This window comes from Chiloscyllium plagiosum, unplaced genomic scaffold, assembly GCF_037043375.1.
Source record: "Chiloscyllium plagiosum isolate Xiang-an unplaced genomic scaffold, Cpla_swu_hap1 HiC_scaffold_6, whole genome shotgun sequence".
NCBI classification, from domain to species: Eukaryota; Metazoa; Chordata; class Chondrichthyes; order Orectolobiformes; family Hemiscylliidae; genus Chiloscyllium; species Chiloscyllium plagiosum.
This window is the reverse complement of record NW_028270144.1, coordinates 75,465,725-75,493,220: the sequence shown is the minus strand read 5'-3', so window position 1 is coordinate 75,493,220 and position 27,496 is coordinate 75,465,725. Positions and strand designations below refer to the sequence as shown.

Below are 27,496 nucleotides of genomic sequence, written 5' to 3'. Positions count from 1 at the left end.
GGGAGGTGTGGGCGCAAGTGTTGCACCTCCTGCGGTTGCAAGGGAAGGTGCCGGGAGTGGAGGTTTAGTTAAGGTGGTTTAGTTATTGTGGTTTAGTTAAGGTAATCAACTTTATGCTTATCTCAGCCATTAGGTTGGATGACTGTCATTCTGTCAGGTTTTTGGTGACATAGTACAGTAATGTTGTGGTTCTGTTTGCCGAGCTGGAAGTTTTTGTTACAAACGTTTCGTCCCCTGGCTAGGCGACATCATCAGTGCTTGGGAGCCTCCTGCGAAGCGCTTCTTTGATGTTTCCTCCGGTGTTTATAGTGGTCTGTCCCTGCAGCTTCGAATTGTCAGTTTCAGCTGTCCGCTGTAGTGGTTGGTATATTGGGTCCAGGTCGATGTGTTTGTTGATGGAGTTTGTGGATGAATGCCATGCCTCTAGGAATTCCCTGGCTGTTCTCTGTCTGGCTTGCCCTATGATAGTAGTGTTGTCCCAGTCGAATTCATGTTGCTTGTTGTCTGCGTGTGTGGCTACTAAGGATAGCTGGTCGTGTCGTTTCGTGGCTAGTTGATGTTCATGTATGCGGATTGTTAGCTGTCTTCCTGTTTGTCCTATATAGTGTTTTGTGCAGTCCTTGCATGGTATTTTGTACACTACATTAATTTTGCTCATGTTGGGTATCGGGTCCTTCGTTCTGGTGAGTTGTTGTCTGAGCGTGGCTGTTGGTTTGTGTGCCGTTATGAGTCCTAGGGGTCGCAGTAGTCTGGCTGTCAGTTCTGAGATGCTCCTGATGTATGGTAGTGTGGCTAGTCCTTTTGGTTGTGGTATGTCCTCGTCCCTTGGTCTTTCTCTTAGGCATCTGTTGATGAAGTTGCGCGGGTATCCGTTTTTGGCGAATACCTTGTATAGGTGTTCCTCTTCTTCTTTTTGCAGTTCTGGTGTACTGCAGTGTGTTGTGGCCCTTTTGAATAGTGTCCTGATGCAGCTTCGTTTGTGTGTGTTGGGGTGGTTACTTTCATAGTTTAGGACTTGGTCTGTGTGTGTGGCTTTCCTGTATACCCTTGTAGTGAATTCTCCGTTCGGTGTTCTCTGTACCATCACGTCTAGGAATGGGAGTTGGCTATCCTTTTCTTCTTCTCTCGTGAATCGGATTCCTGTGAGTGTGGCGTTGATGATCCGGTGTGTTTTTTCTATTACCGTATTTTTAATGATTACAAACGTGTCATCGACATATCTGACCCAGAGTTTGGGTTGAATTTGTGGTAGGACTGTTTGTTCTAACCTTTGCATAACTGCCTCTGCTTTGAGTCCCGAGATTGGTGATCCCATGGGTGTTCCGTTGATTTGTTCGTATATCTGGTTGTTGAATGTGAAGTGTGTTGTGAGGCACAAGTCCAGTAGTTTAAGTATGCCGTCTTTGTTGATAGGTTCAGCGTCCTGTTTTCTGTTCTGTATGTCCAGTGGGTTGGCTATTGTTTCTCTGGCTAAGGTTTTGTCAATCAAAGTGAACAGTGCCGTCACGTCGAATGATATCATGGTTTCTTCTTTGTCTATGTGTACATTTCTGATGATGTCCAAGAATTCCTGTGTTGATTGTATAGAGTGTTTGGATCCACTGACCAGGTGTTTCAGTTTCTGTTGTAGTTCTTTGGCCAGTTTGTATGATGGTGTCCCTGGTAGTGATACTATGGGTCTGAGTGGGATGTCTGGTTTGTGTACTTTAGGTAATCCATAGAATCTGGGGGTGTTGTTGTTTTCCGGTTTCATTCTTTGTAGGTCAGCTCTGGTTATCTGTCCGTTTTTTTGTAGATTCCTTAGTGTGTTATTTATCTTATTGGTGAGTTGTGGTGTGGGGTCACATTCCTTCATTTGGTAGGTGTTGATATCTGCAAGTAGTTGTTGTGCTTTTTGGATGTAATCTGATTTATCTAGGATGACCGTCATATGCCTTTATCTGTTGGTAGTATGATTATGTTCTTATCATTTCTTAGTGATTTCAGTGCTTCCCTCTCCTTGGTGTTGAGGTTATGTGTTCACCCATGGGATCACCAATCTCGGGACTCATAGCAGAGGCAGTTATGCAAAGGTTAGAACAAACAGTCCTACCACAAATTCAACCCAAACTCTGGGTCAGTTATGTCGATGACACGTTTGTAATCATTAAAAACATGGAAATAGAAAAAACACACCGGATCATCAACGCCACACTCACAGGAATCCGATTCACGAGAGAAGAAGAAAAGGATAGCCAACTCCCATTCCTAGACGTGATGGTACAGAGAACACCGAACGGAGAATTCACTACAAGGGTATACAGGAAAGCCACACACACAGACCAAGTCCTAAACTATGAAAGTAACCACCCCAACACACACAAACGAAGCTGCATCAGGACACTATTCAAAAGGGCCACAACACACTGCAGTACACCAGAACTGCAAAAAGAAGAAGAGGAACACTTATACAAGGTATTCGCCAAAAACGGATACCCGCGCAACTTCATCAACAGATGCCTAAGAGAAAGACCAAGGGACGAGGACATACCACAACCAAAAGGACTAGCCACACTACCATACATCAGGAGCATCTCAGAACTGACAGCCAGACTACTGCGACCTCTAGGACTCATAACGGCACACAAACCAACAGCCACGCTCAGACAACAACTCACCAGAACGAAGGACCCGATACCCAACATGAGCAAAACTAATGTAGTGTACAAAATACCATGCAAGGTCTGCACAAAACACTATATAGGACAAACAGGAAGACAGCTAACAATCCGCATATATGAACATCAACTAGCCACGAAACGACACGACCAGCTATCCTTAGTAGCCACACACGCAGACAACAAGCAACATGAATTCGACTGGGACAACACTACTATCATAGGGCAAGCCAGACAGAGAACAGCCAGGGAATTCCTAGAGGCATGGCATTCATCCACAAACTCCATCAACAAACACATCGACCTGGACCCAATATACCAACCACTACAGCGGACAGCTGAAACTGACAACCGGAAGCGGCAGAGACAGACCACTATAAACACCGGAGGAAACATCAAAGAAGCGCTTCGCAGGAGGCTCCCAAGCACTGATGATGTCGCCTAGCCAGGGGACGAAACGTTTGCAACAAAAACTTCCAGCTCGGCGAACAGAACCACAACAACGAGCACCCGAGCTACAAATCTTCGCACAAACTTTGAATAGTACAGTAATTCATACTGCCAGGCAAGCCATTGAAATTAGTTTCTGCTTACATTTGGAAATGTTAACTGTAATTGAGAAGTGTCTCATATGACTTCTTCTTGAAATAAGGTGTCAGTTTCCAACATTGGCTGAATCCACAAAGATAGTAAAGTGACTTCTCCGTTTTATTGTGTCTTATTGTGTCCATTTGAAAAAACAGGTTAGCTTTTGTTGCAAAGTACTGCCCAGGAACAGGTGCATAAGTTGAATGTGCCAAGATGATTGTAGCCGGAGATTTTCAAATAGCTGAGTGAAGAATTGTGCTTGCTGAATAATTGCAAAGAAAATGATATTTCTTCTGCTTCCAAAACTTTCTCTCACCTGTAGTTGTACAAGTTACTTTTTTAAAGATATATATAATTCTCTCAACCTCTCCATTACTTCTTAATAAACAGGTATTTTTTGATGAGTGATATCCAGGTAATTCCCAACTTATCAAACTAATTGTTGTGGAATGGAGATCCATTGTTACTTCTCACCATTTGAGAAACGTCAAAGTAAAAATCTGACCAAAGTTTGGGAAGATTGCTTTCATTTAAGTAACCAATCCTATTTCTACCACTCAGAATCTAATGTAATAATCTGTAACAACAATTCTGTGTTCACTAATGTGCAAAACTAAAATCAACACAAGACCAGATGTGGTTGTGATGGTGAGTTTATTTCAAACAATGTGAAGATTTTGTAACTTTGGGTTATCTCATTTGTAGACATTTCTAATCACTTTTGTTTTTCAGTTTTTGTTTCCATCGTCATCATTCGCAATGCAATACTTCACCTTCTTTTGCTGCTGCTTTCATGTTAGCAAATTTAGTAATGCATCTAGGGCTTAAGTAGTTAAGACATTGGCAAAATTTTCTTCATAACGAGTAGGGCAGATCTGCATATTTCACATTTCTATCTCCCTCTGATAACCTTTTCCGCCTTGCTAATCAAAATTCTATCTACCTCAACCTTAACAATATTTAAGACTCTTAATTCAACAACATTTTTGAGGAAGAGATTTCCAAAGACTCATGACCTTCTGTAGGAAAGAAACGCACATCTCTATATTAAACCAGCAACCCCTTAATTTAGAAAATAACTGACCCTAGTTCTAGATTCTCCCACACAAGGAAACTTTGTCTCCACACAGACCCTGTCAAGACCCCTCAGATTCTTATATGTTTGAATCAAGTCACCAGACCCTTCTAAACACCATTGGATTTAAGCCTAACCTTTCCAACCTATCCGTATAAAACAACACTCCCTCTCCAAGCAATGTCTAGTTAACAGTCATTGAACATCCCTTCAGTCCCTTCATCCAAATCATTAATATAAATTCTAAAACGCTGAGGCCCCAGCACTAATCCTTTTGACACACCATGCAATACAGCCATGCCAACCAGAAATTACCCATTTATATCTGTTTACTGTTTCCTGTTTGCTAGCCAATCTTTTATCCATGCCATAATGTAACCCCCGTACCATGAACCTTCATTTCTACAATGACCTTTCAGTATTTTCTAATGGAAATTTTCATGAATCTGGGAAATTTGATTAGTCAGAATGAAAAGCAAAATGTAGCACCCATGTTTCAAAAAGTAGCTTTCAAGAAAATCTCAAGAACAGCTCTTGAAGAAAAGAATTGTTTTGACTCCTAATGTAAGAATAAATGATCTGGGTCTTGCATGAAGTAGCAATCATCATCGGATTTCAACTCTGGTCAAATCTTCCTATGTCCTGACCCTGCTCCATGTGTTTTGCTGGTCTTCTAGAAAGGTAGAACAGTATTGCAGGGAACACTGGGCAACCCCTTTATATGGAACAATCTACGGTAAAGTAAGTTTATGTGACCCTGTGAATGCTGGTTAATGGGTGAATAGATGGGCAGAATGGTGGGGTGGGGGAATTAAGTGGGCTACGTGGCAGGTGTGTGAGGTAGCAGGAGCTCATGCTTTCCTTGATTTGGAGATGCCACTGTTGGACTGGGGAGAAGCGGCGCTCTGAAAGCTAGTGTGCTTCCAATTAAACCTGTTGGACTATAATCTGGTGTTGTGTGATTTTTAACTATGCTTTCCTTGTACTTTCACTTTAACACCTGTATACATGTAATTTTTGGATTTTCTAACATCTTTTCATTATCTCACTGAAGTGATCTTTCATACCATTTAACAAGTTCCTGCTCCTCAATTATGTGTATAGAAGCTGATTCTACCCATTAACAATGAATTGGTAATTGGAACATCTGTTACTTCCTTTTCTCAAGTTAATTTCCTTCCAATTTACTTATCTTTAGGTTTTTCAAAAAAACAATTTAATGGGATGTGGCTGTTGCTAACAAGACCAGCATCTTCTGTCTATCCTTAATCACTGAAAGAACTGTGGATGCTGTAAATCTAAAACAGAAATTACTGGAAAAGCTCAGCAGGTCTGGCAGCATCTGTGAAGAGAGATCAGAGTTAACGTTTTGGGTCCAGTGACCCTTCCTCACTCTGATCTCTCTTCACAGATGCTGCCAGACCTGCTGAGCTTTTCCAGCAACGTCTGTTTTTGTATCCTTAATCACCCTTGAATTAAGTGCTTGCTAGGCCATTATAGAGGCCATTAAAAGTCAACTACATTGCTGAGGGTCTGGAATCATATGTAGTCAAAATGTGTGGTGCTGGAAAAGCACAGCTGGTCAGGCAGCATCCGAAGAGCAGCAGAGCTGACGTTTCAAGCATAAACTCTTCATCAGGAATGAGCTCTTCATCATATGCAGGCCAGACCAGATAAAATAGCAGATCTCCCTCACAAAAAGACACTAGTGAATCATGTCGGTTCTTATTATAGTAGTGACAGTTTTGTGAGAATTCCGTATGTATTAATTGAATTTAAATTCTTCCAGCTTCCTAAGTTGGATTTGAACCAAAGTCTCTACAATATTAACCTGGGATTTTGGATTATTAGTCCATTACCACTAAATAATTGTTTCCCCTCAGTTCTGAAGAAAGTTGAATTACATGAATGGCCCTGTCATCTACTTCCTGCAATTATATTTATATATTACATTTATATACCATGTTTCGCATCCTTGGGATGAACATAGGAATACAAGATATAGGACATTTGTCCCCTCAATTCTGCTCCACCCTTCTTTAAGACCATGCTGCATGTGCCCCATAGGAGATGTGCAGCTCCTATTTCTTGCCGGTCCTTATAGCACCCAACTCCTCAATATTTAAAAAAATCAACTACTTCCTCTATCAGCGATGCCTGTTGAGTTTGCTCTTCTATTTAATATGATCATAGATGATTGAACACTTCAATACCTTTTCCCCACACTATGCCGCAACCTGTTACTCGACTGGTAATCAGAAACCTATCTACCTGTACCTTAGACATACACAAAGATTCAGCTTCAACAGTCCTCTGGATAGAGAATTCCAAGATTTAAGAAAAATAAAAATCACAGAAGGTGTAACACCTGCTCATTTACCTCCTCCCTTCTCACCATTCCAAGCCACAGCATACCTACCAGATAAAGCAGTGATTTCTCTGTACTTCATTCAATCTAGGCTACTGTATTCACTGTTCACAAAATGGTCTCTGCTACATTGGGAAATGAACCGCAGACTGGGTGACCACTTTGCAGAGTGCCTGCTGTTCTGTCCGCAAAAATGACCCAGAGCTTCCATGCTACTTCAACTCATCGCCACGTTCCCTAGGCAATATCTCTGTCACAGGCCTGCTGCAGTGTTCCAACAATCCTCAGCTCAAGCTCGGAGAACAGCATCTCATTTTCCACCTGGGGACCCTGCAGCCAATAGGACTCAACACTGAGTTCAATAACTTTAGAGCCTGATTACATTCTTCCTTTTTTTTTACCACCCCACACGTGGTCCTGTTTTGACATTGTCACTTCTAGCACAGTCACTTATTCTTACGTACTTCGAGGCCCATTATCATATGATATGGATTACAGCTCACCCATTGTCTCCTGCTCTTAGATCTTCTGTCTCCTTGATTACCTCCACTTTCATTTATCTGTCTTTCTGTGTACCATCTCCACCCATCCACTCATCTCTCCTCACACGAACACCTTGCTCCCTACAACTTCAGTCTTCAGCATAAATACCATTTTTTCTGAGCTGCTAACAGTTCTGATGTAGAGTCCAAAATGTAAATTTTGCTCTCTTCCCACAGATGCTGCCAGACCTGCTGAGTTTCTCCAGCAAATGCAGTTTTTGTTTCAAATATCTCCACATCACAGTTCCAAATAGAATCTCCCTTATTTTTAAATTGTCGTTCCAGTACCTGCATCTGCCCTGTTTATGCCGTTGAGTATTTTGTAGCTTTCAATTAGATCACCTCTCAAGCTTTTGAAGTCTAGAGAGTACATGCCTAGCTTTCCCAATCTCTCTTTATATGACAGTACGGCTATCCTGGAACAAGTCTGGTGAGCCTTCATTGCATTCCCTGCATGGCAATAATTTCCTTCTTGAGGTAAGGAGATGAAAATTTCATGACTACAAAACTCAAGATGCAATCTAAGCAAGCTCTTTTACAATTGAAGCAAGACTTCAGTACTCTTGCACGCAAATCCTCTTGTGATGCAAGTTAACATTCCACTAGCCTTCCTCATAGCTTGCTGCATCTGTATGTTAGCTTTTAGTTAACTTTATTGACAATAACACTTAATACATCAACACTTTCCAACCTCAGATCATTTAAGAAATACTCGCATACGTGTTCCTACTACCAAAGCGCAAATGTTTTGCAAATCACATGAACATTATCAATGTTGACTGATGGATATATGTTGGCAAAGGAATCAAAAGAGCTTCTTCAAAAGTGTGATGATATTATTTACATTCACCTAAAAGCGCAGACAATTTAATATCCCATCCAAATGATGAGAACTTTGAAGAGTTTATCATCCTTTACTACTGCATTTAAGTGTCAGCTTGAAGGCTTAAGTCTCTAAAGTGGGACATGAACATATAACATGAACAGTTATGAAGAAGGGTCATTGGACCCAAAACATTAACTCTGATTTCTCTCCACAGATGCTGCCAGACCTGGTGACCTTTTCCAAAAGTTTCTGTTTCTGAATATATGACACTCTGACTCTAGAATGAAATTACCCAGCCAAAGCTGACGATAAACATTTTTATTATTATACAGTCATAGCCACCCACTCTCAATCTTATCAAAAGGCATTCTGGCTACTGCACTGACTGATGCAGTAACTGCGGCATGAAGTATGATTTTGTGACAGTGGAAATTTATGGGTGAGGCTTTTCTGTGGAACTATGTCAGTCAGTTTTAACAGTGCATCCTGTTAATTTAGTGAGTGTTTTAGTTAGATTTACCTTATATATTGAAGAAAATTAATTGGACCAAGAACTGTTTGATATCTTGGGGGATTTGATCATAGAGGAGCCTCATGTCAGAACATTGTTCTTCCATTGAAAACAATAGGAAGACAAGTGCACATAGGAATGTCAGCCTGTCCAGGGCAAAACACATTTTTCCTGCTGTCTCGAGCTGCTGCTGTGAATGAAGAGGTTGAAAAGAGTTTATGACATGGAAGAGAAAGAATTTGTATTTATATTTCCAGTTTTCTTCAGAGGTGAAAGGCAACATAAATATTACATTTGTTCTGCTGCCAGCTGTTAGAACACCCATCAACTACATAAATCTAGAATAGGCATGTCAGAGGTGGAGCAAATTGTGTTTTTGACTACTACTGAGCTGAATATTACTGTTTCCTTTCACAGGCCAATAAAATGGTTTCGCATATGTTGCTGGTATTGAGTTTTCCTGCCATCAACTACATAATGTCCACTATGTCATTGACCCTTGCAAATTGCCCACAGTGACCGCAACAAACACAGTACTTGTGATGGCTCCAAAGGCACTGTGAGGTATGGAATGGATCCCCTCAATGCCTGCATGTGAGTATAATGTTGGAGACTACTGCATGCAATGGTAACTTTCATGGTTAATGTGGAGCTGGTTTGGAAAAGATTCATAACACATGAAACAATCCCAACAGACTGTTCTGTAGTGGTGCCCGACCAAGTAGGTGGTTATTCCATAAAGCCTTGAGAACGCCATATATTGTCAGGATGTTGTATTTCTTATTCATAGAATCCCTACAGTGTGGAACAGGCCATTGAGTCCACACCAACCTTCCAAAGAGCATCCCAGCCAGACCCAAACCCCCTACCCTATCCCTGCAACCTCATATTTCCCATGGCAAACCCACCTAGTTTGCACATCCCTGAACACTATAAGGGCAATTTGGCATGGCCATTCCTCTTAAACTGCACATTTTTGAACTATGGGTGAAAAGCAGAGAACCCGGAGGAGACTCATGCAGACAGGGGAGATTGTGCAAATCTCCACACAAATAGTTGCCCAAAGGTGGAATTGAACCTGGATCCCTGGAGCTGTGAGGCAGCAGTGCTAACTACTGACTCACTGTGCCACCCGCTTTTGGGCAAAGGAGTGTGTGCAGTTGTCATTTGCAGGATGTGCCAGCATGACCCTTCTCCAGCTAAGAGCCTGTTCTGTTCCTTATTTTCCCAATACAGATCCCTATGAGCAAAAGCCATGATTGCAGCTGTAGGTAGATTGATGGTCATAGTGGCTGTCTTGCTAAGAAGACAAAGGTAGATGCAGGAGGAGCAGCTACAACATCAAGCCTCGAGATGTCATAAGCCATCCTCGAGGCTGAGGAGCATTTAGCTCAGGCAGGGATTGTAACTGCAAAGCTCCTCACAATGGATTGGGGCCGTGGGAGGGTCAAGGTTCACCCTTAACTCATTTTCCTGGATAAATGAGGCAGGACGTCAATAAAAGCTCCTTATGGAACAACGTGACAGAACTCTGCTGCTTGCTGGATCAGGACTTGAGGTCTGCAGGATTGGGAGGCTATCTTCTCCTGGTAGCTGTGAAGGTGCTGGAGGCTTTGAACATTTATGTGACTAGCTCCTTCCAGGGAGCAATGATAACCTGTATGGGATCTGTCAGTCATCTACCCACAAAAAGTCATCAGCACAGTAACTGGTAACGCCTGTGCACGATCACATGGTTCATTTTTATCCCAATGTCAAAGCTCCAGCTGGTCAGTGGTATTTGTAAACATAATTAACTTATTATAGGCACAAGGTTATTTCAACTACACAAAACGTCACTTTGAATGGGCCATATGGCTTTATGACTCTGTAACTTAAGGAATAGGAGCAGGAATATTTTGAGGAATGTTCATTCAAAATGTACCAGATCATTCTAAACGATCATGGCTTATCTGCCCAAGGCTTCAATTCATCTCCCACAGGAATCCATCATAGCCCTAAACTCCCTGATATTTCAAAAATCTATCTATCCCCTCTTTAAATACTTCCAGTGAGCTAGCCTCAACAACTAGCTCACGGTAGGCGGCACGGTAGCACAGTGGTTAGCACTGCTGCTTCACAGCGCCAGAGACCCGGGTTCAATTCCCGCCTCAGGCGACTCTCTGTGTGGAGTTTGCACATTCTCCCCGTGTCTGCGTGGGTTTCCTCCGGGTGCTCCGGATTCCTCCCACAATCCAAAAATGTGCAGGTTAGGTGAATTGGCCATGCTAAATTGCCCGTAGTGTTAGGTGAAGGGGTAAATGTAGGAGAATGGGTCTGGGTGGGTTACGCTTCGGCGGGTCGGTGTGGACTTGTTGGGCCGAAGGGCCTGTTTCCACACTGTAAGTAATCTAATCTAACTCTCTCAGTAGAGAATTTCAAAGATTATTTATCCTCTGACAGAAGAAATTCCTTTACATTTCAGTTTTAAATGAATGTCCCCTTATTCTGTAACTATATCCCTGGTTCAAGATTTCCCCTATTAGTGGAGAATTCATCTCAAAATCTACCCTGTTAACTACCTCAAAATCTCAATAAGATCACCCTTCATTCTTCTAAACTCTAATGAATAAAACCTAACCTTTCACCATTCTTAATAGGTCAACCCCTTCTTCCTAGGAATTTGTCTAGTGAATCTTTTTTGAACAGCCTCCAGTGCCAGGCTATGCTTTCTTAAACACAGATAAATTATACACAGTACTCCAGATGAGACCCCACCAACACCCTATAATTGTAACAAGGTTTCCCTAAGTTTAACTCCAACTCCATGGCAATAAAGGCCAAATTCAGTTTGCTTCTTTAATTACTTGCTGCACATGCTTGCAAAACTTTTCAGTTCATGCACCAGAATACTCAGATTCCTCCATGCTGCACTTCATTTTGAGTGTCTCTTCGTTAAATAACAGTCTGTCTTTGATTCTTTCAATCTCACAATTTCCTACATAAGACTCCATCTGCCATGCTTTTGTACAAATAGGAAGTGTTTCATTTGCATAATTATCCACATAAAGTGTAACCATTGGTTCCACTTACGGGAGGTGTAAAACTGCTATGACTCCTACATTCTGGAGCACTCTCATGAACCTGCTGCATTTGAGGACCCAAGTGCCTTACAAGGCTGGTTGTTGGAGGACAGGGTTTGCAATTGTGATCATGGCTGATGACATCATTGCACAATCCTCTAACTAATGCACCCATCACCTACCAATGTTTTGACTCAGTCCAGATGGTAAGGCTATTGAAGATACATTTGCTACTTGGACCAGTCTGAGGAACACTGTAATGTATTCCAGACAGAGTGTGACACATCATCCTGATGTGCTGTGTACAATTAGAGCAGGCAATGAGGTTATGTGTTGTATGCTGAGGAATGGGAACAATCTTCCAAGGAGGAACAGGAGGACAAAGAGCTGAATGAAACTCCTTTCATGCTCAACTGCATTGACACTGTAAACCAGACACCTGGTCCCAGTAGATGACAGCTGAATAACTGTGTCATGTAAAATAGTAATTGGTGATTATGCCAGCTATTCATTTCCAGGGTGAGTCAAGCTGCAGCCTCTATTAGGTTTGTTTAAGTTAATTATCTGAATTAAACTCCATCTGCCACTTCTCAGCCATTGACCCATCTGGTCAAGATCCTGTTGTAATCTGAGGTAACCTTCTTTGCTGTCCAATACACCTCCAATTTTGGTGTCATCTGCAAACTTACTAACTATACCTCTTATGCTCACATCCAAATCATCTATGTAAATTACAAATAGTAGAGAACCCAGCACCCATCCTTGTGGCACTCCACTGGTCACAGGCCTTCAGTCTGAAAAACTACCCTCCACCACCACCCTCTGTCTTCTACCTTTGAGCCAGTTCTGTACCCAAATGGCTAGTTCTCCTTGTATTCCATGAGATTTAAACTTGCTAACCAGTCTCCTGTGGGGAACCTTGTCAAACGCCTTACTGAAGTCCATATAGATCACATCTACTGCTCTGCCCTCATCAATCCTCTTTGGTACTTCTTCAAAAAAACTCAATCGAGTTTGTGTGACATGTTTTCCCACGCACAAAGCGTGTTGACTGTCCCTAATCAGTCCTTGCTTTTCTAAACACATGTACATCCTGTCCCTCAGGATTCCCTCCACCAACTTGGCCACCACCGAGGTCGGGCTCACTGGACTATAGCTCCCTGGCTTATCCTTACCACCCTTCTTAAACAGTGGCACCACGTTAGCCAAACTCCAGTCTTCTGGCATCTCACCTGTGACTAACAATGATACAAATATTTCAGCAAGGGGCCCAGCAATCACTTCCCTAGCTTCCCACAGAGTTCTAGGGTACACATGATCAGGTCCTGGGGGTTTATCCACTTTTATGTGTTTCGAGACATCCAGCACTTCCTCCTCTGTAATCTGGACATTTTCAAGATGTCGCCATCTATTTCCCTACAGTCTATATCTTCCATATCCTTTTCCACAGTAAATACTGATGCAAAATATTCATTTAGTATCTCCCCTATCTCCTGCGGCTCCACACAAAGGCCGCTTTGCTGATCTATGAGGGGCCCTATTTTCTCCTTAGTTACTCTTTTGTCCTCAATGTATTTGTAAAAACCCTTTGAATTCTCCTTAACGCTATATGCCAAAGCTATCTCATGTCTCCATTTCTTTAGCTATCCAGCATTCCCTACACCTACCAGCCTTTCCTTTCACCCTAACAGGAATATATTGTCACTGGACTCTCATTATCTCAGTTTTGAAGGCTTCTCATTTTCCAGCCGTCCCTTTATATGCGAACATTTGCTCCCAACTGGCTTTTGAAAGTTCTTGCCTAATACCGTCAAAATTAGCCTTCCTTCAATTTAGAACTTCAACTTTTAGATCTGGTATATCCTTTTCCACCACTTTTTTAAAACTTATGATTGCTGGCCCCAAAGTGCTCCCCCACTGACATCTCAGTAACCTGCCCTGCCTTATTTCCCAAGAGTAGGTCAAGTTTTGCACCTTCTCTAGTACATACATCTACATACTGAATCAGAAAATTGTCTTGTACACACTTAACAAATTCCTCTCCATTTAAACCCTTAACACTATGGCAGTCCAGTCTATGTTTGGAAAGTTAAAATCCCCTACCATAACCTTCAGCTCCATCTATTTGCAATCTGTATCAATGACCCGGATGCACTGATGGATAGTACTATAGCCACATTTGCAGATGACACTAAAATAGATGGGATAGTAAACTGCAATGAAGAAATAAGAAATAGGTTAGGTAAATCAGTCAAACTTTGGCAGATGGGGTTTGTCATGGATAAGTGTGTGGTTATCCAGTTTGGTGAGAAAAATAAATCGGCAACTTATTTTGTAAATGGAGGGCACTTCGGTGCAGAGGGATCTGGATGCTGTCATGCCTGAATCACTGAAAGTTAGTGTAGAGGTACAGCAGGTAAGAAAGAGTGCAATTGGAATTTGAAGTATAAAAGTAAGGTTGTATTGTTGCAACAATACAAAGCACTGGTGAGACCAAATCTGAAGTATTGCATTATGTTTTGATTTAATCCTCGTTGTTAAGGAAGCATGAAATTGCATTGGAGGCAGTTCAAAGAACATTCATTAGATTAATTCCAGAGATGAAAGACGTGTCGTGTAAGGAGAGATTGAGCACTTTTAGGCCTATATTGGCTAGAGTTTAGAAAAATGAGAGGATTTAATGAGATTTAATTGAGGTACATAAGGTGCTAAAGGGAATTGACAAAGACGTAGAGCAGATGTTTCCATTTGTGGAGCAAACTAGAATGAGAGAGCATAGTTTAATGACCTCTCATAGCTAAGGACTGGCAGATTTAAATAGAAATAAAGAGAAATTACTTCTCTCAAAGAGTTATGAATCTGTGGAATTCACTACCCCTAAGTGCAGGATACTGAATATATTTCTGGAAGAGATGGACAGATTTTGACTTAGTAATGGGTCAAAGGATTATGACAAACAGACAGGGAAGTAGCATTCAGATTAGAATGAGTACAGACATAATCTTATTGAGTGACAGAGCAGGGTGATGGGGTTGAATTTGCTTGCTCCTTATGTCTGTAATGCTACTTGAAGATAAAGTTGCCATAGTCTTAACAGACCATAGGGCTGCTATCTCATTAGACAGTGATGACTGTCTAATGAGATGACTCATTAGACTTCAGGTGAAGGTAGAGTTTGAGAAGGAGACACCTTCATGGTAACCTTGGCCCGTGCAGGAATTGAACCCACATTGTTGACATCACTTTGCATTGCAAACCAGCCAACTGAGCTAATGGACCCCCTTCTTGAAGCAATAGCTGATGTAGGTAGTATGATCCAATTACTAGTTTAAGGTTCCTATGTTTGGCCAAGGAAAAGTTTCAAAGATTTTCTCTCTTTTTTTGTCAGGTATGAGAGAAGACACAACTGGAGAAGAAATATTTAAGTTACTGTATAATTTAATGGAATTGGAACTGCTTAAGTGGAGAACTGAGTTGCTGTTTACAGGGATGGTGCTACCATTATAACACGCAATACAAGAGGAGTTGTTGCAAGAATCAGCATCCTAAACCCATAGGTAATCGTAATTCATTCTATGTTGCATGTCTATCTGTTTCTTCAAAATAATGGAATTCAACTTAAATGCTGGCCGAGATTTAGAGTACTAAAGGTGGAGGTAAACATTTTCAGGGACAACTAACAGCCTGCCTCCACTTGTGAGAAAATGTGCCAGATCAATAGCAAGAGACAATTGAGAAACAAAACCATAAGGAGAGTCATGGAGTATTTGGATTTATGTGGTTCAATGCTGGATGACAGCAATATGTTGTGTTGTTATCCAACAAAACAATACAGCTTGCAAAAGTAAAGCAACATCTCAGAAGAAAACATTTCAAAAATAAAGATAAGTCACAAAATTTATTTGGTTATAATAAAGAACAGTACAGTCGTTAGAAATAACAAATGATGAAGATAACATCAGTTCCTGGAAGTACTCTGAAAGCATCTTTCTTAATGTCCCATTTGCTAATAACAATGGCTAAAAGCAAGAAAGTCTGTACTGTCAGAGAGAAGCTGATCATTCTAATGGATGAAGAAATGTGTTAAGTGATGGTAAGTGAAGACACTGCACAAAAACTGAAGGCTCTATCATTTCTAATGCCACAGTCAACAAAAGGATTGATGAACTTTCAGGGGAGTTGTAAAATATCAAATGACAGAATGGCTTTGAGATTCTAATTTACAATTTAACGTGCTGAGACAACTCATGGCAACTGCTAGCTTCTGCATTATTGCAAAGTCTTCAGAGTGCTGTGAACAAGAAGTATTTTTAGAGTCACATTCAGCAATGCATCTGATCTTAGGGCGGATGATGCTTGGATGAAAGAACTACTGTCTGTTCTTTCCATGCACAACCCTGCATTGGCAGAAAAAAATTCTGATCAGTTACGGTTAACAAATCTGTAAGGGTGCAATTGAATGGTACTTACAGTAAGTGACATGATTTAGAAAGAAAACTGAGATTTTGAAACTAGACCAAGCAATCAAGCTTCAGAAACGTTTCTACTATGAACTGAACTTCTAGATTCACACACAACAATGGTTGATGGTGTGAATGAAAAGCTTATTGCTCATCTTCCAACCTTGGTAGAGTACTTCAATCTCTATTTTTAAATGTAAATACAGATTTGTCCTGTTCGACCATAAAACCATAAGAAATAGGAACAGGAGTAGGCCGCTTGCCTCATTCAGCCTGTTCCAACATTCAATAGGATCATGGATGATCCAACACATCTGGTTTCTGCTTTCCTGCCCTTTCCCCATAACTCTTGACCCCTTCAACAAATCAAGAATCTATCTCAGCCTTAAATATACACAAGGACTCTGCCCCCACCGCTATAGGTGGCAAGGAGTTCCAAAGACTCACACCCTTCTGAGATAATATTCCTCCTCATCTCAGTTTTAAATTGGTGCCCCTTATTTCTTAAAATATGTTCTCTGGTCCAAACTCTCCCAAAAGGGGAAACATCCTCTCAACATTGACCCTGTCAAGTCCTTTAAGATTTCAAAATGCTTCAATAAGATCACCTCTCATTCTAAACTCCAGTTAGAAAAGTCCTAATCTATTTAGCCTTTGCTCATAAGACAATCCTTCCAAATCAGGGGTCATGCTAATGAACTTTCTCTGAAGTGCCTCCAATGAAATAATATATTTTCTTAAATTATGGATCAAAAAACTGCTTACACTACTCCAAATGCTATCTCATCAGAACCTTGTACAGTTGCAATAAGACTTCCTTACTCTTTTAGTCCAACTCCTTTGAAACAAGGGCCAACATTCCATTAGCCTTCCTAATTACCTGCTACACTTGTGTGCCAGCACTCTCTATTTTGGGCACAAATACTCCCAAGTTCCTTTATGTTGCAGCTTTCTGTAGTTTTCTCCACTTAAATAATACTCTGCTCTTTGGTTCTCCTTTCCAAAATGAATTATTTCACATTATATTCCATTTGCCCACCTACTAAACCCATCTATGTCTCTCTGTAAACTATTTGTATTCCTGTCACAACATGCCTTTCCATCTATGTTTGTATCATCTGTAAATTTGGCTACAGTATATTCACTTCCATCTCTAAATCATTAATATATTGAATTAAATTAGGTTTATTGTCACATGTACTCAAATAAGTACAGTGAAAAGCTTACAAAATTGCCACTTATAGTGCCATTTTAGGTACACGGTATCTCGGAACAGGATCTTAAGAATAAATTGAAAAATAAAGAAATAAAATCTCCAGCACTACAGTCCTTTGCACCATCTTGGGTAGAAGATATATTTTATGTCATGTTGTTAATAGTTGGTCACAGGTTGCCAACCTGAAAAATAACCCCTTATCCCCATTTCTGTTTCCTACCAATTAATTAGTTCTCTATCATGCTGATTTACAACTTTCAACACTGTGGGCTCTTATCATATGACTTAAACTTCCATGAGGTACCTTGTTGAATGTCTCCTGGAAGTCCAAATACAACTGCATACCGGTTTCCCCTTATCCATTTTGGTTAAGATTTCCTCAAAAAACTCCAATAAATTAGTCAGAAAAGATTTCCTTGTCATTACTGGCTTTGATTCTGCTGGACTAGATTATGATTTTCCAAATGTTATACTATTACTTCCTAAATAATTGATTCCAATAATGTACCAGCAATAGATCTTAGGCTAATCAGCCTATAGTTACCTGCTTTTTGCATCTCTTCCTTTTTGCAAGAGGGTGTTACATTGGCAATTTTCCAATTCTTCAGAATCTGAGAATTTTTGGAAAATTACAACTCATGCATCCACCATCACTGGAGGTACCTGTTTTAGGATCCTAGAGTAGAAACCATCAGTCAAAGGAATTACCTACCTCTAGCTCCACTAATATGTTTAAGACAACTTCTCTAGAGATGATGATGATACTTAATTCCTCCTCCATGTTCTTTAGTACAAGTGGGATGTTTGATTTCGTCATAGAATGCATCCACCATAACGACTGTTGCAAAATATCTGTTTAACTCTTCTGTCATTTCCTTGTTCCCATTAACCTTCTCTCCAGATTTGTTTTCCAAGGGGCCTATATTCATTTTGACCTCTGACTTCCTTTTTGTAGATTTAAAGAAGCAACTTTTATTGTCAGTTTTTATATTCCTCACTTGTTTGCCTTCACAGTCTATTTTCTCTCTCTTTTTTTTAGGATTTTCTTTACTGAATTCTGAATTTATCTTAGTCATGACTATTGTTGACTTTTTAGCTCCTTATATGTTTTTTCTTTTAACTTAATACTCTCAGTAACATCCTTGGTTAAGCATGGTTTGATTTATCCCTCTCTTAGAATCTTTACTCCTTGCTGGGATGTATTTTTGTTGAGAGTTTGAATTAACTCCTTAGTTTCCTGCTACTGCTTTGTTAATGTCATTCCTACTAATCTGTCTGCCCAGTTCACTTTAGCTAACTTTATACCTATTTCATTGTAGTTCTCCTTATTTAAGTTAAGCACAATTGTTTCTGATCCAAGTTCTTCACTCTCAAACTTAATATTAAATTTGATCATGTTATGATCACTACTTCCAAGGATATCTTTTATTCTGAAGTCTTTTTAAAATCTGCCTCATTACCCAATTCTAGACCCAGAATAGCCTGAACCCTGATTGGGTGTATAACATATTATTCAAGGAAACTATCCCTAATGTACTCTACGAATTCATTGTCATAGCTGCACTTTGCAATTTGATAACCAAATCACATGAAGATTAAAGTCACCCATGATTGTTGCTCTATTGTTTTTAAATACTCCTACTATTTGTTGATTTATAGCATTTCCTACAAAGTGGTTCTTGTTTGGGGTTCTGTACAGTACTCCTACCAATGTTTTCTTTCCCTTAATTTTGTTTTACCTCCATCCTTCCTGTCTTTCTGAAAGGTCAAATATCCCTGATTAGATTCCCAGTTTTGATAGTCTTGTAACCGTATTTTTGTAATAGCTATTTGGAAGCTGGTGAATTCTGTTAAGGCCCAAGTTGTAAGCTCCCAGCATGGAAGATGAGATGTTTTTCCTCCAATTTGCACAAACTTAACATAAAATTCACCAGCTTCCAAGTCTCCCCATCCCCACTTTATCCCAAGCCCAGCCCTCCCTCTCTACACCACCCCATTAACCTGATTCTACCTGTCCATCTTCCTTCCCACCTATCTGCTCTACCTTTCCCACTGACCAATCACTACCACCTCCTACCTGCATCCAGCTATTGTCATCCCACCCACCTTTCCTCCAGTCCCATCCCCCTTCCTCTATTTATTTTGCAGCCGTTTCCCCACCCCCAGTCCTGATGAAAGGTTCCAACCTCAAACAACGACTCCTCTCCTCCTCTAATGCTGCTTGACCCACTGTGCTTTTTCCAGCTCCCCCACTCTGACTCTCCAGCATCTGCAGTTCTCACTATGTCCATTTGAAAATGTGTCATTTAACTAAAATGATTAAGAGACACTGTAATGAATTAAGGTAAAAAGCTTTCAGAAGTAACTAATTGATATATGACAACACTGTCACATAATCAAAAAGGTTGCCTTAGAACTGAGAATATTGTAATGGTACTTCGGTATTATTCAATGACAGATGAGATGATCTGCCTCCACTACTTTACTTTCCCTGCCAGCATCTACATTTCCTTCGTACTTTACAACTTCATTTCCTTCTGCATTTGCCCCAGAAAATAAACCATGCTGACATTTTTAACATTATGTCTTCAAACTGGCAATAACCTAGTTTATGACTATCCTTACATTACAGTACTGTTGCAGTAATCAATCTAAATACAACTTGTTACTTGGGTCATTGACGCTTACAGAAGTGTTGTTTTTCTCTAAAATCTATCCATTCCTGTAGTTATTTGTCTTTTGCAAAACATGGTACACCTATTCCTGCTTTCATCCAGAACACGGATGGATGTTGCTTGCTATGGATAAATTGCCCATAACTAGCATTTTTTTCCTGACCTGATTTGAGCTATAAAAATTGTGTTACTGGTGTTTCCATGGTGCTGAAGTCTTTTATTTTCACTTATGTTAGAGAAACATACATGATTTCAGCAGACTCAGTTAGGATTTTTCCACTGGACAGAGAAAAAAGTTATGCTTCCTTTCTGCTGGTGAACTGTGCAGTTTCAGCTGGTTACATTCAATTTATCTTCTTACATACTCTTGTGGAGCCCTTCGCAATTTGTACCTAATTTGCTAACATTGATGAAAGGAAGGAATAACTTTCATTACTGTGGCTTAATTAGCTTCTATGCCAACTTGGAGCCTATTAATACCAATTTATAATTCCCCCATTCTTCTCCATTACCTGTTAATAGCCATTATGCCAACTTAATGCCAAATCATGCCCTCTATCCACCATGTTTTGTCCTTACAGTCACGAAACCAACTCCATAACAATGGACTGACCTCGGGAGCCATGCTGAAATTAAATAAAATGAAATTCAAAGTATTGATTATTGATGTCACTGTATTAGCAAAACATAAGCTCATTGACAATCACTCATTCGATGCATTTAAATCCCTCTAATTACTTAATCTTTATTAAACCAAACACTTGCATTTAAGCTCCAAATCAAAGACAGCTTATCCCTTCGTAACTACTTGAAGCTATCAATCAAATTATGAACTACAACCACCCTTCATTGTGGTAAGAGCAGATTGTGCAAGTAGTCAAACTGAATTCATACTATAAAGCAAGTCCCAGGACCATATTTATTAACATCTATTGGAATTCCAAACATCTCTTCCTTCAACTTTGAGACACAGCAAAATTTGTTTTCCTGAAAATTTAAAGAGCAGGTGATTTTAATGACTTGACAATTTGAAAGCTCTACAGACCTGGTCAACATTTTAATGAACATTCATGTAGACTTTTAACAATCACTTCAGGGTCTCTGAGCTTTCCAATACGGTGTCTGATTTCTCCAAAGAAATTCTAGTAGATTTAGAGATTTTCCTGAAGACTGTAAATTCCACAAATTCGAGAAACAATATGTAACTTCAGCTTTAACATATATTTTGAATTTGTGAGTAAAGAACGGATGAGATTGTTTTAACTTCCTTTTCATTCTAGAGTTTGTTTTGTGGGCTTGGTGCCAAGATGTCTTGAGGTTTATTGGTTTGCATGCACTTTTTATGAGGCTTTACAACCCTTGCAATAAAGAGATGGGATTTAGCAGTTCATTGCATTTAAACAAAAAGTAACTGTGCTGTTGCCTAATGATCGTGGTCCAGGGACACAGAAGGACAGTAGAATGTTGAGGTCAGTCAGTCAGTTAGTCTTGGTAGTATGCCAGAAATAGACTGCTGGCACCAGAATTAAGAGAAATCATTTGTGATTTCTTTGAAGATAAAGTAATTGTGAGCTTACTTTGCAGTTTGTTTTCAGTGAATCAGGGAGAGACACCGGTTGAAGGGTAAAAGATCTAGTGGATGTGCAGAGATTTGCTAGAAGAAAACCAAGTGTGGCTGTGTCAGCCTGTTCAAGAAATCTTAATGTAGAGATAGTGGTAACTCTTCACTGGAATTGTTGGTGTTTGTAAGGACATTGCTGGGATAAAAGGAATGCCATGAATTTGAATCCTTTTCTGATGTCTGTAATGAAATCTTTCCAATACTTGTATCTAGCAAATGTTGTTCATATTTATTCTTGTGTACCATGAGATTTGAACACATGGATAGTCTAAATATCATAAAGCAAGGTTTTGTTTATTCCACTTGCATCAGGTCATGACAATCATGAAGGAAAATTAAGGCTAAACAAGGGAATATTTACAGTATTTAAATAGAATGAAGCCTGTAATTTACATCAAATTGAGGAATCATTAGCCCTCCTTCCCTAAATACACTGTTTTTCCAGCAAGGGGCTGTTCAACTGCTCCAGCTACCCTCCTTCACCATCGCTACCTGCTGCTGGAGATGCTTGCACAAATGCTCAAACTCCCCTGCTCAGCATACTCCCACATCATCGCCATCTTCCGCTAGAGGTCCCATTACATTTACTGAATAAGTGTTTTATTCTTTACACTGACACACTCTTGTGAGTGCATTAAGTAACTGACTTCCAAAACTAATAAAAGGTTTTGGTGTATCGAATCTGGTTTCATTCTGAGGTCTGATAATATTAACATCAGCTGGGATCATAACATAAGTTGTGTTTCAGAAGCCTGAGTAATTGAAATTGCTTCTGACAAAAGGCAGAGTTGATGAAGCATGGTGCTAGAAAAAGCACAGCAGGTCAGGCAGCATCCAAGGAGCAAGAGAGTCAATGTTTCAGTCAGGACCTTTCTTCAGGACTGACTGAAGGCAGCCTCACTTGTCAACATACCGTTGCCTCCTTAGGGAAAGGATATGTGGAAAATATCTATCCAAGCACCAGCCACACCATCACCAGCATCACCACCACAAAATTTGTGGGTGCCTGATATGTAGTCAGAAGCTCCAAGTTCAAGGCTCCATGCCATTTTGGCTAAGGTGCACAATGCATCTGTCACTGTGGAAATTCAGGCCACATGGATTCTGCTTAAATGTATTTGTGCTGAAAACACAATTCACCTTGGATCTGAAGCCACTCATGATTGAAGTGAATTCAAGATTTTTTAACAGATTACAGAAGAGTAAGAAGTTCCAAAAATGCTGTGAAAAATATGGCCTATCATCTCTCATTGTGAAACTACTTTTGTTAATAAAATGTCATTTGTTTTGATATTGCTTACTCTTAAAAATAAATACAGCTTCAACTGTTTAAATAAATGTTCTCTGTCTCATTCTTTTTGATCATAAATTTTACCAATTTTTCAACAAAGTTGACAGCTCTGAACATATTGCAGCATTTTTATGATTTACAGCTAATACAACCCATTACAAGTAATAATATTTGTGACACACTACTGGAAAGAACAAATCAGCATTGCAAATGGTGAAAACTAAAAATAATTGCATGAAGTCATTTGGTTTGGATCCCATACCCCACATCTATGCTTTAACATTATGTCACAATTTCTAAATATCCTTGCAAATATTTCTTGATCAGCCTTTTCAAATAAGTTATGATATTGTGCTTGACCGTGTAGGTTTGAATCCAAGCCTCCTGACCCAGAGATAGGGACACTACCATTGCACCATAGGTGCTCTGCCCATGGTATCCTTGTATTATTTGTCTTATTCCTCATCCCAGATATTTCTCAAATTCTTAAAAACACTCTATCACTTGCCAATTTGTGTTAGAGGCTTCAACCTTGAACAATACATCCTGATTGGCTTTAACACTTGAAGTACATCAGTTTTTTTGATTTAATGGTGAGTGAACCTGGGAGAATGCAATTCAACAGTAATAAATGTAACTAAATGTAACCTGCCTTCTCTGCACATTCTTCCTTTTCACATAACACACTTCAATGGCTTTTTCTCATGTCTGAAATCTGGATGCTATAGGATTTTCATAACAGAATTAATGAGAAAATGGGACAAAGAACATTGTAACTCTGAGCTGCCTGGCTATGCAGTAACCTGAGAATCTCAGGCCATGCACAAATCAGCCCCTTCAATTGTCTGCATGTACATGACCATCCAAAACAAAATCTTGCACAGTTACAAAAAAAACTCTGCACTAGAGAAAAACAAATGAGTGCCTTGGTGAAGATTTAATTTTTAAAGAAGCACTGTCTCTTTGAATTGAAGTGTGCAATTCTTAGTAGCTCTTTCAGTTGAGTACTTGGATATGGAAAGGGACATATTGTTTTGCAAGATCGCCATTGTAGTAAAAGCAGAAACGTTCTGCAAATATAAGTCTTTCAGAAGTTGTAAAATAAATCATGATATCTTGAACGTGACTCATAGAAAATGTTTGTATTATGTGTACTAACTCAAACTTACTTTTAAAAGATTACTGTTGAAAGTTCCTTTCAGCAGCATACCGACTGCAAGATGAGTTGCCTGGAAATGAGGTTAACATTTCCCTTTTCAGGAACAGTCTCCTTTTAATTGCAATTTTAAGTCTCATCGAAATCAACTGCTTTGGTAAAACAAATCTTCCTGGAACATCAAAGTGGGCATAAAAAGGCAACATAAAGGAGACTTAGTTAAATTAGAGATAAAATTAAAAAGAAATTCATATTCAGTTTGATTGTCTGTATTAGTATTGATCTATATTTCTTTTAAGATCTATTAATAGCCTCAGATTTTTCTAATTAAAATATTAACTAGGACAGGATGAAAGTTATTTTTGTCATCAGACCCTGCCTCAGCTTTACAAAAACCCAGTTTTCATTTAACTACATACAACCCAGCAGTGCTGTGCCTTGTTCCTTAACCTTGGTATATGATTCAAATCTTTATATGTGTTAGTGGCTAAGTTGACCAGCGTGACCTCTTTAACTAATGTCATAGAACATAGAATGTAGAACATAATCACTGACCTGTGATTAGCAGGCCGTTCTCTAATTGTGAATGTGCAGTCTTCTGTTATGAAGCAGCTTAAGAAGTAAACAGAAAAATTGTTCTGGGATGTTGCAAGTTTGGAAAGAATGCGCACTAACTCCCAAATTGCTCATCCTGTAAACATGTGTTTGTGAATCTTTGACCAAGAGGGAAAAGATCCACTTGAATTCTTCCTGTTTGTTGTCTGAACTCAAAATGCTGAACTCAAAACACTCCCACCCCCCCCCCCCCCCCCCCACATGTTGCCAGACCTGCTGAGTTTCTCCAGCAATTTCTGTTTTTGTTTCAGATCTCCAACATTCATAGTTCTTTGTTTTATTCCCTTTCGAATCCCATATATTTCAATGAGATCATCTCTCAGTCTTCTAAGCTCCAATGAGTAGATTCCCAACTGTTTAGCCTTTGCTCATAATATAATCCCTTCACACCAGGGATCATTCCAGTGAAACTTCTCTGAACTGCCTCCAATGAAATTATTTATTTCCTTATATAAGGAAAGATTGCTCACAGCATTCCAGATGTCATCTCACAAGCACCCTGTACAATTGCAATCAAACGCTCCTCCTCCAACCCCTTGAAATAAGATCCAATATTCTATTAATCTTCCTGATTACCTGCTTCACTTGTATGCTAGCTTTCTGTGTTTTGTGCGCAAGTACCCAAAGTCCCTTTGTGTTGCAGTTTTCTAAAGGCTTGGGTAGGAACATTCCATTTTGCTAAGACACTTAATATTTAATGTGTTTCATTAGAATGTTTCTTGCCTGCTTCATTGTCATTGAGAGCAAGGGTTCAAGTATAGAGTTGTTAAGATCACTTAGGTCCTTACAGCAGTGTATACTAGGGCTTTTGTTGGCTTGCAGATGTCTGGTCAAACACTTACTGTAGTAATTTGTAGAAGGCCAAGCGGACAAAGCTGATCCCATATTCGACCTCCCTATTGATGGTAACATTTGAGAGAGGTGACTGCCAAGGTATGGAAAATGCTCAACATATTATAGAGGTTTTAGGAATGTGTGGACATGAATTGTGTTTTAGCAACATACAGGGACAAGCCAAAATGTTGTATTTAAGGTATTCTGATGTATAAGAATGGTTAGGTTAGAGTTTTCTCTTTGTTCTTTTTGAAGCAAACAGATTGAGGGGAGATTGCTGTAAGTATACAAGGATAGATAATGTAGGTAGGGAAACATTGTTCCCATTATTTAATGGCACAAAGGCTCAGGGAAACAGATATGTGGTTACAGGCAAGATATGTAGTGGTAAAGTGAGCAAGACCATTTTAACACAACAGGTGGTAACGACTTGGAATTTGTTGTCCACAAATGATTGCAGAGCAGACAGGATCAATGATTTCAAAAGTAAATTGAACAGGCACTTAAAGAAAATGAACTGACAGGTTTTGGTGCTGTAGCAAAGGAATGAGACAGAGAACGCCCATCTATGGTTAACATTTCTAGAAAAATGAGTGCATTTAGTCTTATTGTAATCGAATTGCAAAATCCAGGCCAAAATTATTTCATGATATAAGGGATGAAGGAGAGAGGGGTGCATTTCTTCAAGACTTTCCCACTCTGTCACTGTGGAGGAGTTGGTGTTGGACTAGGGTGGACAAGTTAAAAATCACACAATGCCAGTTTATAACCCAAAAGGTTTATTTGGAATTGCTAGCTTTCGGAGTGCTGCTCCTTCACCACGTAGCTATGGAGCAGTATCAGAAGACAAAGAATTTATAGCCAAAGATATCAGTGTCATGCAACAGAAACAATTTGTCAAACAAATATTTGGAAGAACTATCTTCAATTGATAATGAGCTGAGAAATCACTTTTATTTTATAAAACCTTAAGTTATCTTGAGAATGTGACCAGTAAAAGTTCTGGGATTTACATATTAATGAATCAAAACCTGCAACCCATTCTAAAAGATAAAAGACTTAAAAGTAATCTAGGTTTGTTCAATATATATTTTCAGTTGAATGACACTGAGATATTTTGCTATAAATTCTGTGTCTTATGATCCTGCTCCACAGCTACCTCATGAAGGAACAGCTCTTCAAAAACTAGTACTTTCAAATAAACCTATTGGACTATAACATGGTGTGGTGTAATTTTTAAATTGTCCACTCTATCATTGTAATGACAACAGAAACACCCTTTACAGATGTAAAAGACATTTTGGCTGAACAGCCAAAAACAAACATGAAGAACCCAAGTGGATCTTCACTCTCTTGGTCATAGATTCGTAAACACATTTATATAGGATAACAAATTCAGGAGATAATGTGTCTGCTTTCCAAATTTGCAACATTTCAGAATAATGTTTCTGTTTACTTGTCAGGCTGCTTCATAACAGAAGAGTGGAAATTCACAATTAGAGAAAGGGCCACTAAACACTTCAGTGTCTTCAATTAAAGAGGTCACGTTAGCCAAGTCAGCTACAAATATATTATCTAAACTTGTTATTACCTTGTATACTTACAGCAATCTCCCCTCAATTTGTTTGCTTCAAAAAGACCAAAGAGAAAACTTCTCTAACCTAACCATTCTCATAAATCACACAACAAAATGCAACCAATCACAGGCAATGCAGTTTTGGCTTAAAACGAAGGCCTGCTTCCTATGCAACATATTGCAGACTTTAGCACCTTTTTAACATAGAAGATTTTGTCAACTAAAGGCCTGCTGCTGCAATTTTATCAAACTTTTCTTCGAAACTTGTGGGAGACAAAGACTTGGACAATCTACAATTCAGTGGCTGATAACTAAGTCTTATCCTAATTAGGATATATAGCCACAAGTCCTGACATGTTCTGTACTGGGACAATTAAGTTTACAAATGTATTTTATTTCTAAAAACGTACATAATGCTGAGAT

At 39.5% G+C, this 27,496-nt stretch overlaps 1 long non-coding RNA gene across 1 annotated transcript in view; it reads left to right on the top strand.

Moving 5' to 3' along the window:
• LOC122550672 (uncharacterized) overlaps positions 1 to 22,929 on the top strand; it is a 35,670-nt gene extending 12,741 nt beyond the window's left edge. The window contains exons 2-3 of the long non-coding RNA XR_006311911.2: positions 8,985 to 9,161; positions 15,018 to 22,929. This is a non-coding gene — a long non-coding RNA (uncharacterized LOC122550672). The remainder of the gene's footprint in view (positions 1 to 8,984; positions 9,162 to 15,017) is intronic.
• The last annotated feature ends 4,567 nt before the right edge of the window (positions 22,930 to 27,496 follow it).